This window comes from Drosophila mauritiana, unplaced genomic scaffold (assembly GCF_004382145.1).
Source record: "Drosophila mauritiana strain mau12 unplaced genomic scaffold, ASM438214v1 U_39, whole genome shotgun sequence".
NCBI lineage: Eukaryota > Metazoa > Arthropoda > Insecta > Diptera > Drosophilidae > Drosophila > Drosophila mauritiana.
Window position 1 is genome coordinate 25,462 of NW_022881476.1, and position 15,881 is coordinate 41,342.

General features: G+C 37.5%; 2 non-coding genes across 2 annotated transcripts; both read left to right on the top strand.

Annotated features, from left to right (window-relative positions):
- Positions 1–9,317: 9,317 nt before the first annotated feature.
- LOC117149839 lies at positions 9,318–9,496 on the top strand. The gene has a single exon (XR_004460555.1). It is a non-coding gene; the product is annotated as a 5.8S ribosomal RNA (ribosomal RNA).
- Positions 9,497–9,888: 392 nt separating this feature from the next.
- Positions 9,889–13,823, top strand: LOC117149865. Its single transcript, XR_004460577.1, has one exon. It is a non-coding gene; the product is annotated as a large subunit ribosomal RNA (ribosomal RNA).
- Positions 13,824–15,881: the final 2,058 nt, after the last annotated feature.

Genomic DNA, 15,881 nt, shown 5'->3' on the forward strand with positions numbered 1-15,881 from the left:
GGGAGCGCCTGAAGCCAAACTGGTGATCGGGATCAAACCAGCCTCATCCAAGTACTGGCAATACTCTGCGCAAAAATACTCTATTCGAGTATTTTGGAGAGGATTGCCAGCAAACTAATCGGACGATAGGAGCGAGATTGGCTTCAGGCTTACCAGGCTTGAGGAGGACAATAACCTCTGCTCTTTTCCACTCTTCCGGAAGTACCCTAGCCGGAAGCAGCTGTTGTAAATGCTGGCCAGCATTTGTGTGCAGCGGAATGGGAGCATTTTTAGGGCCGCCGCATCTATACGATCCAGGCCTGGAGATTTGTTGTTCTTCAGTAGAGCAATTCTGCGCAACTTCCTCAGGGTCGACTGGTTCCAACGGGGGACCGGGAGAGCTTGGGCTATTGAGAAACCGGGCTGTTTCAGCATGTTCTTCGGCAGTGCAGCAGTCGAACGGAGAGAAGGCGTTGTAAGGTGTTCGGCGAAAGCTTCTGCTCTTTCAGCATCCGAACGGCACCAGGATCCATCTGCTTTGCGCACGCGGAAACCTTTTTGGCTGGTCGTTTTAATGTGGCGGGTGACGTTCCACAGATTGTGTCTGGGTCCCCGGGAGAGAGTTCCTCGAGGAATCTGAGGAAGGAGTCCTGGCGTAGGCTGGAGATCTTGTCCTTCAACTCCTTTGTGGCGTGATTGAGCGCTGTTTTGTCTCTTGGATTGCGCGTCAAGAACCAAACTCTCCTGAGACGCCTCTTCTCAGTCACGAGTGCCGCAATTTCCGGGGACCAGAGGTGGAGGTCCCTGCTAGGTGTTCTCGCAGTCTTTGGTGGCGGTGGGCTTGCGAATTCCGCAGCGTTTTGCATCTGCCTGGTGAGATTCCCGATAGCTTCATCAATGTTCCTGGGTGTGTTGAGGATGGGGTTCGGATTGACGGTGGAGAGCATCCAGGACGCGAACTTGGCGGCGTCGGTATATTTTCCAGTGAGCCTTCTGAGCGGGGTTTCCTGAGGACTGGCGTGTTGATTAGCACGTTTATTGCACAGTGGTCTGACAGGAGATCAGCATTTGTTGTGCAGCTGATCTTCGCATGCCCTATGCCTTTCGACACAGCAAAGTCCAGTAGGTCTGGAGTCTTGAGGGGATTCGTTGGCCAGTGAGTGGGCTCGCCAGTGGAGTGGCAGTCCAGTCGGTGGCGTTGCAGGTACCCAACAGAGTTTTCCCTTTGGGGTTGTTGGCGCGCGATCCCCACCAAGAATGTTTGGCGTTATAATCTCCAGCTGCTATGAAGCGGGGCCCAAAATGCTCGAAGAACTCACTGAGGTGAGATGCTGTTATGCGGTATCTGGGGGGAAAGTAGACCGCTCCAATGTCTAAATCTCCTTGCGGGCTGACAATCCTGATGACAGGACATTGTGCCCAGTCTTGCTGAAACGCGGGCAGCTCTAGGTATTGAATACCGTCCTGATGAGGATGGCTGCTCCACCGCGTGCTCTGCCAGAAGGATGGTCTGCATGGATGAGGTCATATCCGCTGATATTAAAGTGGATCTGGGGGAGAAGTGGGTTTCGGCTACGAGTAGGATATCGATCTGGTGGGTCTTCAGATGGTGCTCGACTATGGCCTTGCTGTTCTGCAGGCCGTTCGCATTCAGACGACTAGGTGGAGCTTTAGTTGCATGACTTGCTGTTGAGAATGGTGGCCACCAGCTGTGTCATCTGGTGTGAACATGCGCTCCATCATCCTTTCCATCATTCCTTCCATGCGAGCGAACATCGCTTCTATCTGACCGGAGTGTGGGGGTTCTGTTTGGGTTTGGACTGGGGTTGTGGGATTCTGCGGTGCTGCGTGCACTCCGTTGAGGGCGTCTCGGTAGCTCCTGCCAGAGGTGACGTTTGGTGATGCCACGGGCGGCGCCTTGTTAGCATTAGCGACGGGCCTTGTTTTCGGAGCAAGCGAGTGCTTTGGCCCTTTTGTATGCAGGGCATCCTTGAAAGACGCAGGATGGTCCGCCTGGCAGTGGAAGCAGCACGCTTTGTCTCCCCTCTTCTCACATGCCCTCGATTGTGAGGCCTCCACTTTAACATCGGTATTTCCAGGAAGCAGTAACGCTGTGTATGACGAATCCTTGGCACCTGAAGCATTGAGGCACGTCGTTGAACTTCTGCGGCGGTTCAATGGTTACTACCGACCTGCAGATCCGCTTGACTTGGTAGACGTCTTTTGTTGTTGCTGGAAGGCTCCAGGTTGGCGAAGAATATTCCCCAGGGTTTCTTAGTTCTTCTGCCATGGGATTGTGCAGATCTCTAACAGCGTGCCCTTGTTGCGAAGGTCTTCAATGATTTCCAGATCGTGGAGTGGTGGAGTCCTTTGATGACAACCTTGTATGCACGTTCATCTTTCGGCTGGAAAGTCCGATGCCTCTTGTTTTTGGGCCACAAGTTGGAGACCAGAGCTGTATAGGACTCTTTGTCGGCATCATGAACGTCGTTGTTTGCCATTCACGGTCTTGTAGGATAAAATTGTTCTTCGGGCTACAAGATCGTGATCATTTGACGAGTGCGATGATGTTGGTCACATCGGGGATAAAATCGGAGGTGGCTTGATGGTCTTCGGGGTGGGCTTTGGTTTCTCGGGGGTCTTGGGCTTGGAATCGTCTTTAGGTCCGGGTTCGTCATCAGAGCTTCTTGGTCGTACTCGTCTTCTTCGGTCGAGAGTAAAGCGAAGGCGTTGTTGGCGAGCTTCTTGCGCAGAGCTGCGCTAGTGCTTGGCTTATCTTCCAGCTCCTCTCCTGTGCTTTCTTTGCCGGTTTTTCGCTTTATCTGCCCGGTCTGTATGCGAGGTGCTTCCCTCGCTGCTGGAGCTGCTTTGCGTGTTCTCAGAGCCTTTTTGCGTGGTGTTGTTCCAAGCTTGTGGGTGCGCGGGGGGCCTGCCAGTCATCTTCTCCAAAGTTGATAAGGAGTGAGGAGGGGGGGGGGGGGGGGAAGCTGGGCACGTAAGCCGGTGAGCCAGGCAGCACGTGGCTGCTGCTTTGCAATTATACCGCTGCTTCGAGCACTGGGTTTTTTTGCGCTGATAACACGCACACTCGGGTGTGCGATGGTGTTAGTGCGAACTACCGTTAGGTACGTTGGCTGGGCCAATCAAACGCGCGACAAGATCACGCGACGCGAAGTGGCTGGGCACAAGTAACGGGACTTACAACTGTGAACAATTTGCTAACAATTTGCTGTCGATCGCAGGCACGTCTGCACTCGTCGAGTGTCATCCGATAAATTTAGTGAGATATAATTGTCTATATAAATTTTTATATAAAAATTAAAGAATTGTATCAAGTTAAATACTGTATCAATTTAGTGACGCATATGATATTGTCCTATCATATAATTAATATAAGACTTTAATGAATTGTGTCAAGTTGCCAAACACCTCGTCATCAATTTAGTGACGCATATGATATTGTCCCTATCATATAATTTTTGATATAAAACTTTAAAGAATTAGTATAAGTTGCCAAATACCTCGTCATCAATTTAGTGACGCATATGATATTGTCTCTATCATATAATTAATATAAAGACTTTAATGAATTTGTGTCAAGTTGCCAAACACCTCGTCATCAATTTAGTGACGCATATGATATTGTCCTATCATATAATTTTTGATATAAAGACTTTAAAGAATTCTATCAAGTTGCCAAATACCTCGTCAATCAATTTAGTGACGCAATATGATATTGTCTCTATCATATATATTAATTAATATTAAAGACTTTAATGATTTGTGTCACGTTGCCAAACACCTCGTCATCAATTTAGTGACGCATATGATATTGTCCCTATCATATAATTAATATAAAGACTTTTTAAAGAATTGTATCAAGTTGCCAAACACCTCGTCATCAACTACTATATTATGGTTGCGCCGACCTCTCATATTGTATTCTCTTATGTCTTCATAGGATTTTGGCAATTATACGAGTAAATTAAATAATATACATATGAAAATGATTAATTATTATATGTATAAGGGAAAAAATGCTGAAATATTCCATATTATTCTTAGTATTATAGAGGAAAGACCGTTGCCGACCTCTGATATTGTTCAAAACTTATGTATTTATATGATTTTGGCAATTATATGAGTAAATTAAATAATATACATATAAAATGATTAAATATTATATGTATAAATGTATAAAGGAAAAAATGATGAAATATTCCCACATTATCTTAGTATTATAGAGGAAAGACCGTTGCTGACCTCTGATATTGTTCAAAACTTATGTATTTATATGATTTTGGCAATAATATGAGTAAATTAAATAATATACATATGAAAATGATTAATTATTATATGTATAAATGTATAAGGGAAAAAATGCTGAAAATATTCCCATATTATTTAGTATTATAGAGGAAAGACCGTTGCTGACCTCTGATATTGTTCAAAACTTATGTATTATATGATTTTGGCAATTATATGAGTAAATTAAATAATATACATATGAAAATTATTAATTATTATATGTATAAGGGAAAAAATGCTGAAAATATCCCACATTCTTTAGTATTATAAGAAAAGCCATTATAGTGAGAGGTATAGTAGTGTAAACCGACCGGAATTACGACAGGAGGGTTCAAAAACTACTATAGGTAGGCAGTGGTTGCCGACCTCTCATATTGTTCAAACTTATGTATTCATATGATTTTGGCAATTATTGAGTAAATTAAATAATTACATATGAAAATATTAATTATTATATGTATAGGGAAAAATGCTGAATATTCCCACATTCTCTTAGTATTATAGAGAAAAGCATTATAGTGAGAGGGTATAGTAGTGTAAACGACCGGAATTACGACAGAGGGTTCAAAAACTACTATAGTAGGCAGTGGTTGCCGACTCTCATATGTTCAAAAATTATGTATTCATATGATTTGGCAATAATATGAGTAAATTAATAATATACATATGAAAATGATTAATTATTATATGTATAAGGGAAAATGCTGAAATATCCACATTCTCTTAGTATTATAGAGAAAACCATTATAGTGAGAGGTATAGTAGTGTAAACGACCGGAATTACGACAGAGGGTTCAAAAACTACTATAGGTAGGCAGTGGTTTGCGACCTCTATATTGTTCAAAACTATGTATTCATATGATTTTGGCAATAATATGAGTAATTAATAAATACATATGAAAATGATTAATTATTATATGTATAAGGGAAAAAATGCTGAAAATATCCACATTCTCTTAGTATTATAGAGAAAAGCCATTATAGTGAGAGGGTATAGTAGTGTAAACGACCGGAATTACGACAGAGGGTTCAAAAACTACTATAGTAGCAGGTTGCCGACCTCTCATATTGTTCAAAACTTATGTATTCATATGATTTTGCAATAATATGAGTAAATTAAATAATATACATATGAAAATGATTAATTATTATATGTATAAGGGAAAAAAATGCTGAAAATATCCCACATTCTCTAGTATTATAGAGAAAAGCCATTATAGTGAGAGGGTATAGTAGTGTAAACGACCGGAATTAGACAGAGGGTTCAAAAACTCTATAGGTAGGCAGTGGTGCCGACCTCTCATATTGTTCAAAACTTATGTATTCATATGATTTTGGCATAATATGAGTAAATTAAATAATATACATATGAAAATGATTAATTATTATATGTATAAGGGAAAAAATAATCATATTATATATGAATAATGAAAAAAAATGAAATGTTCCTATAATCTCTTAATATATAAGAGAATAGCCGTATGTTGGGTGGCAAACGGAATTGAAAATACCCGCTTTGAGGACAGCGGGTTCAAAAACTACTATAGGTAGGCAGTGGTTGCCGACCTCCCGCATTATTCGAAATATTATTTCGGATTATGTTTATATTGGTTACATACAATAAAGTATATTATTATCCGTACAATTTGTTTCTCCAGTTCTATAGAACACGGGACTTGGCTCCGCGGATAATAGGAATATACGCTTATAGATAATATCGTTGAAACAAAAGTCAAGTTTCTATATATATAGAATAACAAATCGTTTCCATATATTATCGTTAATTTTTGGAGGCAGGCAAATATTAATTTATTACCTGCCGTATAGTTGGATTATTAATCGTTACGGTAAATACAAATATGGATCTTATGAAAGAAATATAAATTAATATTAAATGTGGAAATATTATCATATGCGCTTGTTTTATGTTATATATTACCAGAGATATATATGAAAAGAGATAAATTTAAATTTATCTTCCAATGCAAATGATTTAACTAATATTTATATTGGTTAAACAAAAATTGTACATGTGTGGATACAATAATTATGTATGTTGGAATAAAATGAATTTTATAATGAAATATGTATGTATAAAAAGATAAAATTATAGAAATATATATATTACAATAATTAGATGAAATTCTTGTTATATTGGTAAAACAAATAAAATTAAAAATGAAAATGGATTACGAATGCTATATAAAAATGGCCGTAATCGAATGGATTTTTTTACTTATATATTAAAATTACCCAAAGGCGAAATATGAATTTATTCAATATAATAAAAATCATGGAATTATATAAAGTGAAAAATCTATATATCTATATATCTATTATAATTGCTTATTCGATTCAAAATATATGAATGGAAATGAAGGAAAACATTATTCTGGTTGATCCTGCAGTAGTTATATGCTTGTCTCAAAGATTAAGCCATGCATGTCTAAGTACACACGAATTAAAAGTGAAACCGCAAAAGGCTCATTATATCAGTTATGGTTCCTTAGATCGTTAAAGTTACTTGGATAACTGTGGTAATTCTAGAGCTAATACATGCAATTAAAACATGAACCTTATGGACATGTGCTTTTATTAGGCTAAAACAAGCGATCGCAAGATCGTTATATTGGTTGAACTCTAGATAACATGCAGATCGTATGGTCTTGTACCGACGACAGATCTTTCAAATGTCTGCCCTATCAACTTTTGATGGTAGTATCTAGGACTACCATGGTTGCAACGGGTAACGGGGAATCAGGGTCGATTCCGGAGAGGGAGCCTGAGAAACGGCTACCACATCTAAGGAAGGCAGCAGGCGCGTAAATTACCCACTCCCAGCTCGGGGAGGTAGTGACGAAAAATAACAATACAGGACTCATATCCGAGGCCCTGTAATTGGAATGAGTACACTTTAAATCCTTTAACAAGGACCAATTGGAGGGCAAGTCTGGTGCCAGCAGCCGCGGTAATTCCAGCTCCAATAGCGTATATTAAAGTTGTTGCGGTAAAACGTTCGTAGTTGAACTTGTGCTTCATACGGGTAGTACAACTTACAATTGTGGTTAGTACTATACTTTATGTATGTAAGCGTATTACCGGTGGAGTTCTTATATGTGATTAATACTTTATTTTTCATATGTTCCTCCTATTAAAAACCTGCACTAGTGCTCTTAAACGAGTGTTATTGTGGGCGGTATATTACTTTGAACAAATTAGAGTGCTTAAAGCAGGCTTCAAATGCCTGAAATTCTGTGCATGGGAATAAAATAAGACCTCTGTTCTGCTTTCATTGGTTTCAGATCAAGAGTAATGATTAATAGAAGCAGTTGGGGGCATTAGTATTACGACGCGAGAGTGAAATTCTTGGACCGTCGTAAGACTAACTTAAGCGAAAGCATTTGCAAAGATGTTTTCATTAATCAAGAACGAAAGTTAGAGGTTCGAAGGCGATCAGATACCGCCCTAGTTCTAACATAAACGATGCCAGCTAGCAATTGGGTGTAGCTACTTTTATGGCTCTCTCAGTCGCTTCCCGGGAAACCAAAGCTTTGGGCTCCGGGGGAAGTATGGTGCAAAGCTGAAACTTAAAGGAATTGACGGAAGGGCACCACAGGAGTGGAGCCTGCGGCTTAATTTGACTCAACACGGGAAAACTTACCAGGTCCGAACATAAGTGTGTAAGACAGATTGATAGCTCTTTCTCGAATCTATGGGTGGTGGTGCATGGCCGTTCTTAGTTCGTGAGTGATTTGTCTGGTTAATTCCGATAACGAACGAGACTCAAATATATTAAATAGATATTTCAGGATTATGGTGCTGAAGCTTATGTAGCCTTCATCATGGTGGCAGTAAAATGTTTATTGTGTTTGAATGTGTTTATGTAAGTGAGCCGTACCTGTTGGTTTGTCCCATTATAAGGACACTAGCTCTTAAATGGACAAAATTGCGTCTAGCAATAATGAGATTGAGCAATAACAGGTCTGTGATGCCCTTAGATGTCCTGGGCTGCACGCGCGCTACAATGAAAGTATCAACGTGTATTTCCTAGACCGAGAGGTCCGGGTAAACCGCTGAACCACTTTCATGCTTGGGATTGTGAACTGAAACTGTTCACATGAACTTGGAATTCCCAGTAAGTGTGAGTCATTAACTCGCATTGATTACGTCCCTGCCTTTGTACACACGCCCGTCGCTACTACCGATTGAATTATTTAGTGAGGTCTCCGGACGTGATCACTGTGACGCCTTGCGTGTTACGGTTGTTTCGCAAAAGTTGACCGAACTTGATTATTTAGAGGAAGTAAAAAGTCGTAACAAGGTTTCCGTAGGTGAACCTGCGGAAGGATCATTATTGTATAATATCCTTATCGTTAATAAACATTTGTTATAATACAAATAAATACAATTTACCAAAATAAAAATATTACAAAATGATTCCACGGAATCAAAAGTAAAAGTCAAAATAAAATGAAGATGCTTTTATTTATATGTGGGGCTTGGCAACCTCATAAAAAGACTTTAACATTATTAATGTTTGTGCGTATTTGTGGCAGTACCTACTACAACAATGGCGTTTCCTATAAAAACAAATTCTCGAAAATGGAAATCGAAGAAACTGAACAAAATTTGAAAGTAGAAGTCGAATTAAAATTAAAAATTTTGAATGTGGTATTCAAATAAGTGTGTGTGTATATGGACCATAATATACACGCGTTGCGAATATGTATTGTTCATCTATGTTATGAGCATACGTTGGCTAATGCAACAACCTAAAATATACAATTTTGTACCTGTCATCCATCAGGTTAATGTTTTATATAAATTTTGCAGTATGTGTCACCCAAAATAGCAAACCATAACCAGATTTTTATGATACATAAGCTTATATGAAACTAAGACATATCGCAACATTTATTTTTAGGTATAAAAATAAATTTTATTGAAGGAATTGATATATGCCATAAAATGGTGTATTTTTAATTTCTTCAATAAAAACAATATTGATATTATATAAAAATGAATTATAAAACTCTAAGCGGTGGATCACTCGGCTCATGGGTCGATGAAGAACGCAGCAAACTGTGCGTCATCGTGTGAACTGCAGGACACATGAACATCGACATTTTGAACGCATATCGCAGTCCATGCTGTTATGTACTTTAATTAATTTTATAGTGCTGCTTGGACTACATATGGTTGAGGGTTGTAAGACTATGCTAATTAAGTTGTTTATAAATTTTTTATAAGCATATGGTATATTATTGGATTAAATAATGATTTATTCATAATATTAAAAAAGAAATGAAAAACATTATCTCACATTTGAATGTGAAAAACGAAGAGAAATATTTCTTTTTCAATCAAATAATACTGGAGAAATGTCTAGCATAAAAAATTGAAATATTTTTCATCTAGAATTGTCTCTTATTAATGATTCGGAAAAAGAAAAATCTTGGTTTTGTTATTATTCTTCGTTGGTTCGTTAAATGGATAAAAAATAACTTTGCTTACAAGAACTATTGGAACTATTTATAACGAATTTAATTGATTGTTTTATCATTTATAATAAAGAATTTATGGCAAAAAATAGTTATATATACAACCTCAATCATATGGGACTACCCCTGAATTAAGCATATTAATTAGGGGAGGAAAAGAAACTAACAAGGATTTTCTTAGTAGCGGCGAGCGAAAAGAAAACAGTTCAGCACTAAGTCACTTTGTCTATATGGCAAATGTGAGATGCAGTGTATGGAGCGTCAATATTCTAGTATGAGAAATTAATGATTTAAGTCCTTCTTAAATGAGGCCATTTACCCATAGAGGGTGCCAGGCCCGTATAACGTTAATGATTACTAGATGATGTTTCCAAAGAGTCGTGTTGCTTGATAGTGCAGCACTAAGTGGGTGTAAACTCCATCTAAAACTAAATATAACCATGAGACCGATAGTAAACAAGTACCGTGAGGGAAAGTTGAAAAGAACTCTGAATAGAGAGTTAAACAGTACGTGAAACTGCTTAGAGGTTAAGCCCGATGAACCTGAATATCCGTTATGGAAAATTCATCATTAAAATTGTAATATTTAAATAATATTATTAAGAATAATGTGCATTTTTTCCATATAAGGACATTGTAACTATTAGCATATCCCAAATTTATCATAAAATATAACTTATAGTTTATTCCAATTAAATTGCTTGCATTTTAACACAGAATAAATGTTATTAATTTGATAAAGTGCTGATAGATTTATATTATTACAGAGCGTTAATTTTCGGAATTATATAATGGCATAATTATCATTGATTTTTGTGTTTATTATATGCTCTTGTATGATTAACAATGCGAAAGATTCAGGATACCTTCGGGACCCGTCTTGAAACACGGACCAAGGAGTCTAACATATGTGCAAGTTATTGGGATGTAAACCTAATAGCGTAATTAACTTGACTAATAATGGGATTAGTTTTTTAGCTATTTATAGCTAATTAACACAATCCCGGGGCGTTCTATATAGTTATGTATAATGTATATTATATATTTATGCCTCTAACTGGAACGTACCTTGAGCATATATGCTGTGACCCGAAAGATGGTGAACTATACTTGATCAGGTTGAAGTCAGGGGAAACCCTGATGGAAGACCGAAACAGTTCTGACGTGCAAATCGATTGTCAGAATTGAGTATAGGGGCGAAAGACCAATCGAACCATCTAGTAGCTGGTTCCTTCCGAAGTTTCCCTCAGGATAGCTGGTGCATTTTAATATTATATAAAATAATCTTATCTGGTAAAGCGAATGATTAGAGGCCTTAGGGTCGAAACGATCTAACCTATTCTCAAACTTTAAATGGGTAAGAACCTTAACTTTCTTGATATGAAGTTCAAGGTTATGATATAATGTGCCCAGTGGGCCACTTTGGTAAGCAGAACTGGCGCTGTGGGATGAACCAAACGTAATGTACGGTGCCCAAATTAACAACTCATGCAGATACCATGAAAGGCGTTGGTTGCTTAAAACAGCAGGACGGTGATCATGGAAGTCGAAATCCGCTAAGGAGTGTGTAACAACTCACCTGCCGAAGCAACTAGCCCTTAAAATGGATGGCGCTTAAGTTGTATACCTATACATTACCGCTAAAGTAGATGATTTATATTACTTGTGATATAAATTTTGAAACTTTAGTGAGTAGGAAGGTACAATGGTATGCGTAGAAGTGTTTGGCGTAAGCCTGCATGGAGCTGCCATTGGTACAGATCTTGGTGGTAGTAGCAAATAATCGAATGAGACCTTGGAGGACTGAAGTGGAGAAGGGTTTCGTGTGAACAGTGGTTGATCACGAGTTAGTCGGTCCTAAGTTCAAGGCGAAAGCCGAAAATTTTCAAGTAAAACAAAAATGCCTAACTATATAAACAAAGCGAATATAATACACTTGAATAATTTGAACGAAAGGGAATACGGTTCCAATTCCGTAACCTGTTGAGTATCCGTTTGTTATTAAATATGGGCCTCGTGCTCATCCTGGCAACAGGAACGACCATAAAGAAGCCGTCGAGAGATATCGGAAGAGTTTTCTTTTCTGTTTATAGCCGTACTACCATGGAAGTCTTTCGCAGAGAGATATGGTAGATGGCTAGAAGAGCATGACATATACTGTTGTGTCGATATTTCTCCTCGGACCTTGAAAATTTATGGTGGGGACACGCAAACTCTCAACAGGCCGTACCAATATCCGCAGCTGGTCTCCAAGGTGAAGAGTCTCTAGTCGATAGAATAATGTAGGTAAGGGAAGTCGGCAAATTAGATCCGTAACTTCGGGATAAGGATTGGCTCTGAAGATTGAGATAGTCGGGCTTGATTGGGAAACAATAACATGGTTTATGTGCTCGTTCTGGTAAATAGAGTTTCTAGCATTTATGTTAGTTACTTGTTCCCCGGATAGTTTAGTTACGTAGCCAATTGTGGAACTTTCTTGCTAAAATTTTAAGAATACTATTTGGGTTAAACCAATTAGTTCTTATCAATTATAACGATTATCAATTAACAATCAATTCAGAACTGGCACGGACTTGGGGAATCCGACTGTCTAATTAAAACAAAGCATTGTGATGGCCCTAGCGGGTGTTGACACAATGTGATTTCTGCCCAGTGCTCTGAATGTCAAAGTGAAGAAATTCAAGTAAGCGCGGGTCAACGGCGGGAGTAACTATGACTCTCTAAGGTAGCCAAATGCCTCGTCATCTAATTAGTGACGCGCATGAATGGATTAACGAGATTCCTACTGTCCCTATCTACTATCTAGCGAAACCACAGCCAAGGGAACGGCTTGGAATAATTAGCGGGGAAAGAAGACCCTTTTGAGCTTGACTCTAATCTGGCAGTGTAAGGAGACATAAGAGGTGTAGAATAAGTGGAGATATTAGACCTCGGTTGGTATCGTCAATGAAATACCACTACTCTTATTGTTTCCTACTTACTTGATTAAATGGAACGTGTATCATTCCTAGCCATTATACGGATATATTTATTATATCTTATGGTATTGGGTTTTGATGCAAGCTTCTTGATCAAAGTATCACGAGTTTGTTATATAATCGCAAACAAATTCTTTAATAAAACGATGCATTTATGTATTTTGATTTGAAAATTTGGTATAACTCCAATTACTCAGGTATGATCCAATTCAAGGACATTGCAGGTAGGGAGTTTGACTGGGCGGTACATCTCTCAAATAATAACGGAGGTGTCCCAAGGCCAGCTCAGTGCGGACAGAAACCACACATAGAGCAAAAGGGCAAATGCTGACTTGATCTCGGTGTTCAGTACACACAGGGACAGCAAAAGCTCGGCCTATCGATCCTTTTGGTTAAAGAGTTTTTAACAAGAGGTGTCAGAAAAGTTACCATAGGGATAACTGGCTTGTGGCGGCCAAGCGTTCATAGCGACGTCGCTTTTTGATCCTTCGATGTCGGCTCTTCCTATCATTGTGAAGCAAAATTCACCAAGCGTTGGATTGTTCACCCATGCAAGGGAACGTGAGCTGGGTTTAGACCGTCGTGAGACAGGTTAGTTTTACCCTACTAATGACAAAACGTTGTTGCGACAGCATTCCTGCGTAGTACGAGAGGAACCGCAGGTACGGACCAATGGCACAATACTTGTTCGAGCGAACAGTGGTATGACGCTACGTCCGTTGGATTATGCCTGAACGCCTCTAAGGTCGTATCCGTGCTGGACTGCAATGATAAATAAGGGGCAATTTGCATTGTATGGCTTCTAAACCATTTAAAGTTTATAATTTATTTTATAAACGACAATGGATGTGATGCCAATGTAATTTGTAACATAGTAAATTAGGAGGATCTTCGATCACCTGATGCCGCGCTAGTTACATATAAAAGCATTATTTAATACAATGACAAAGCCTAGAATCAATTGTAAACGACTTTTGTAACAGGCAAGGTGTTGTAAGTGGTTGAGCAGCTGCCATACTGCGATCCACTGAAGCTTATCCTTTGCTTGATGATTCGATAAATAAATGATTTTTCCTGTAGCCAAACAAACACCTCGTCATCAATTTAGTGACGCATATGATATTGTCCCTATCATATAATTTTGATATAAAGACTTTAAAGAATTCTATCACGTTGCCAAATACCTCGTCATCAATTTAGTGACGCATATGATATTGTCCCTATCATATAATTAATATAAAGACTTTAATGAATTGTGTCAAGTTGCCAAACACCTCGTCATCAATTTAGTGACGCATATGATATTGTCCCTATCATATAATTTTTGATATAAAAACTTTAAAGAATTGTATCAAGTTGCCAAATACCTCGTCATCAATTTAGTGACGCATATGATATTGTCCTATCATATAATTAATATAAAGACTTAATGAATTGTGTCAAGTTGCCAAACACCTCGTCATCAATTTAGTGACGCATATGATATTGTCCCTATCATATAATTTTTGAATATAAAGACTTTAAAGAATTATATCAAGTTGCCAAATACCTCGTCATCAATTTAGTGACGCATATGATATTGTCTCTATCATATAATTAATATAAAGACTTTAATGAATTGTGTCAAGTTGCCAAACACCTCGTCATCAATTTAGTGACGCATATGATATTGTCCCTATCATATAATTTTTGATATAAAAACTTTAAAGAATTGTATCAAGTTGCCAAATACCTCGTCATCAATTTAGTGACGCATATGATATTGTCCCTATCATATAATTAATATAAAGACTTTAATGAATTGTGTCAAGTTGCCAAACACCTCGTCATCAATTTAGTGACGCATATGATATTGTCCCTATCATATAATTTTTGATATAAAAACTTTAAAGAATTGTATCAAGTTGCCAAATACCTCGTCATCAATTTAGTGACGCATATGATATTGTCCCTATCATATAATTAATATAAAGACTTTAATGAATTGTGTCAAGTTGCCAAACACCTCGTCATCAATTTAGTGACGCATATGATATTGTCCCTATCATATAATATTTGATATAAAGACTTTAAAGAATTATATCAAGTTGCCAAATACCTCGTCATCAATTTAGTGACGCATATGATATTGTCTCTATCATATAATTAATATAAAGACTTTAATGAATTGTGTCAAGTTGCCAAACACCTCGTCATCAATTTAGTGACGCATATGATATTGTCCCTATCATATAATTTTTGATATAAAGACTTTAAAGAATTCTATCAAGTTGCCAAATACCTCGTCATCAATTTAGTGACGCATATGATATTGTCTCTATCATATAATTAATATAAAGACTTTAATGATTTGTGTCACGTTGCCAAACACCTCGTCATCAATTTAGTGACGCATATGATATTGTCCCTATCATATAATTAATATAAAGACTTTTTAAAGAATTGTATCAAGTTGCCAAACACCTCGTCATCAACTACTATATTATGGTTGCGCCGACCTCTCATATTGTATTCTCTTATGTCTTCATAGGATTTTGGCAATTATACGAGTAAATTAAATAATATACATATGAAAATGATTAATTATTATATGTATAAGGGAAAAAATGCTGAAAATATTCCCATATTATCTTAGTATTATAGAGGAAAGACCGTTGCCGGACCTCTGATATTGTTCAAAACTTATGTATTTATATGATTTTGGCAATTATATGAGTAAATTAAATAATATACATATAAAATGATTAAATATATATGTATAAATGTATAAAGGAAAAAATGATGAAATATTCCCACATTATCTTAGTATTATAGAGGAAAGACCGTTGCTGACCTCTGATATTGTTCAAAACTTATGTATTTATATGATTTTGGCAATAATATGAGTAAATTAAATAATATACATATGAAATGATTAATTATTATATGTATAAATGTATAAGGGAAAAAATGCTGAAAATATTCCCATATTATCTTAGTATTATAGAGGAAAGACCGTTGCTGACCTCTGATATTGTTCAAAACTTATGTATTTATATGATTTTGGCAATTATATGAGTAAATTAAATAATATACATATGAAAATTATTAATTATTATATGTATAAGGGAAAAAA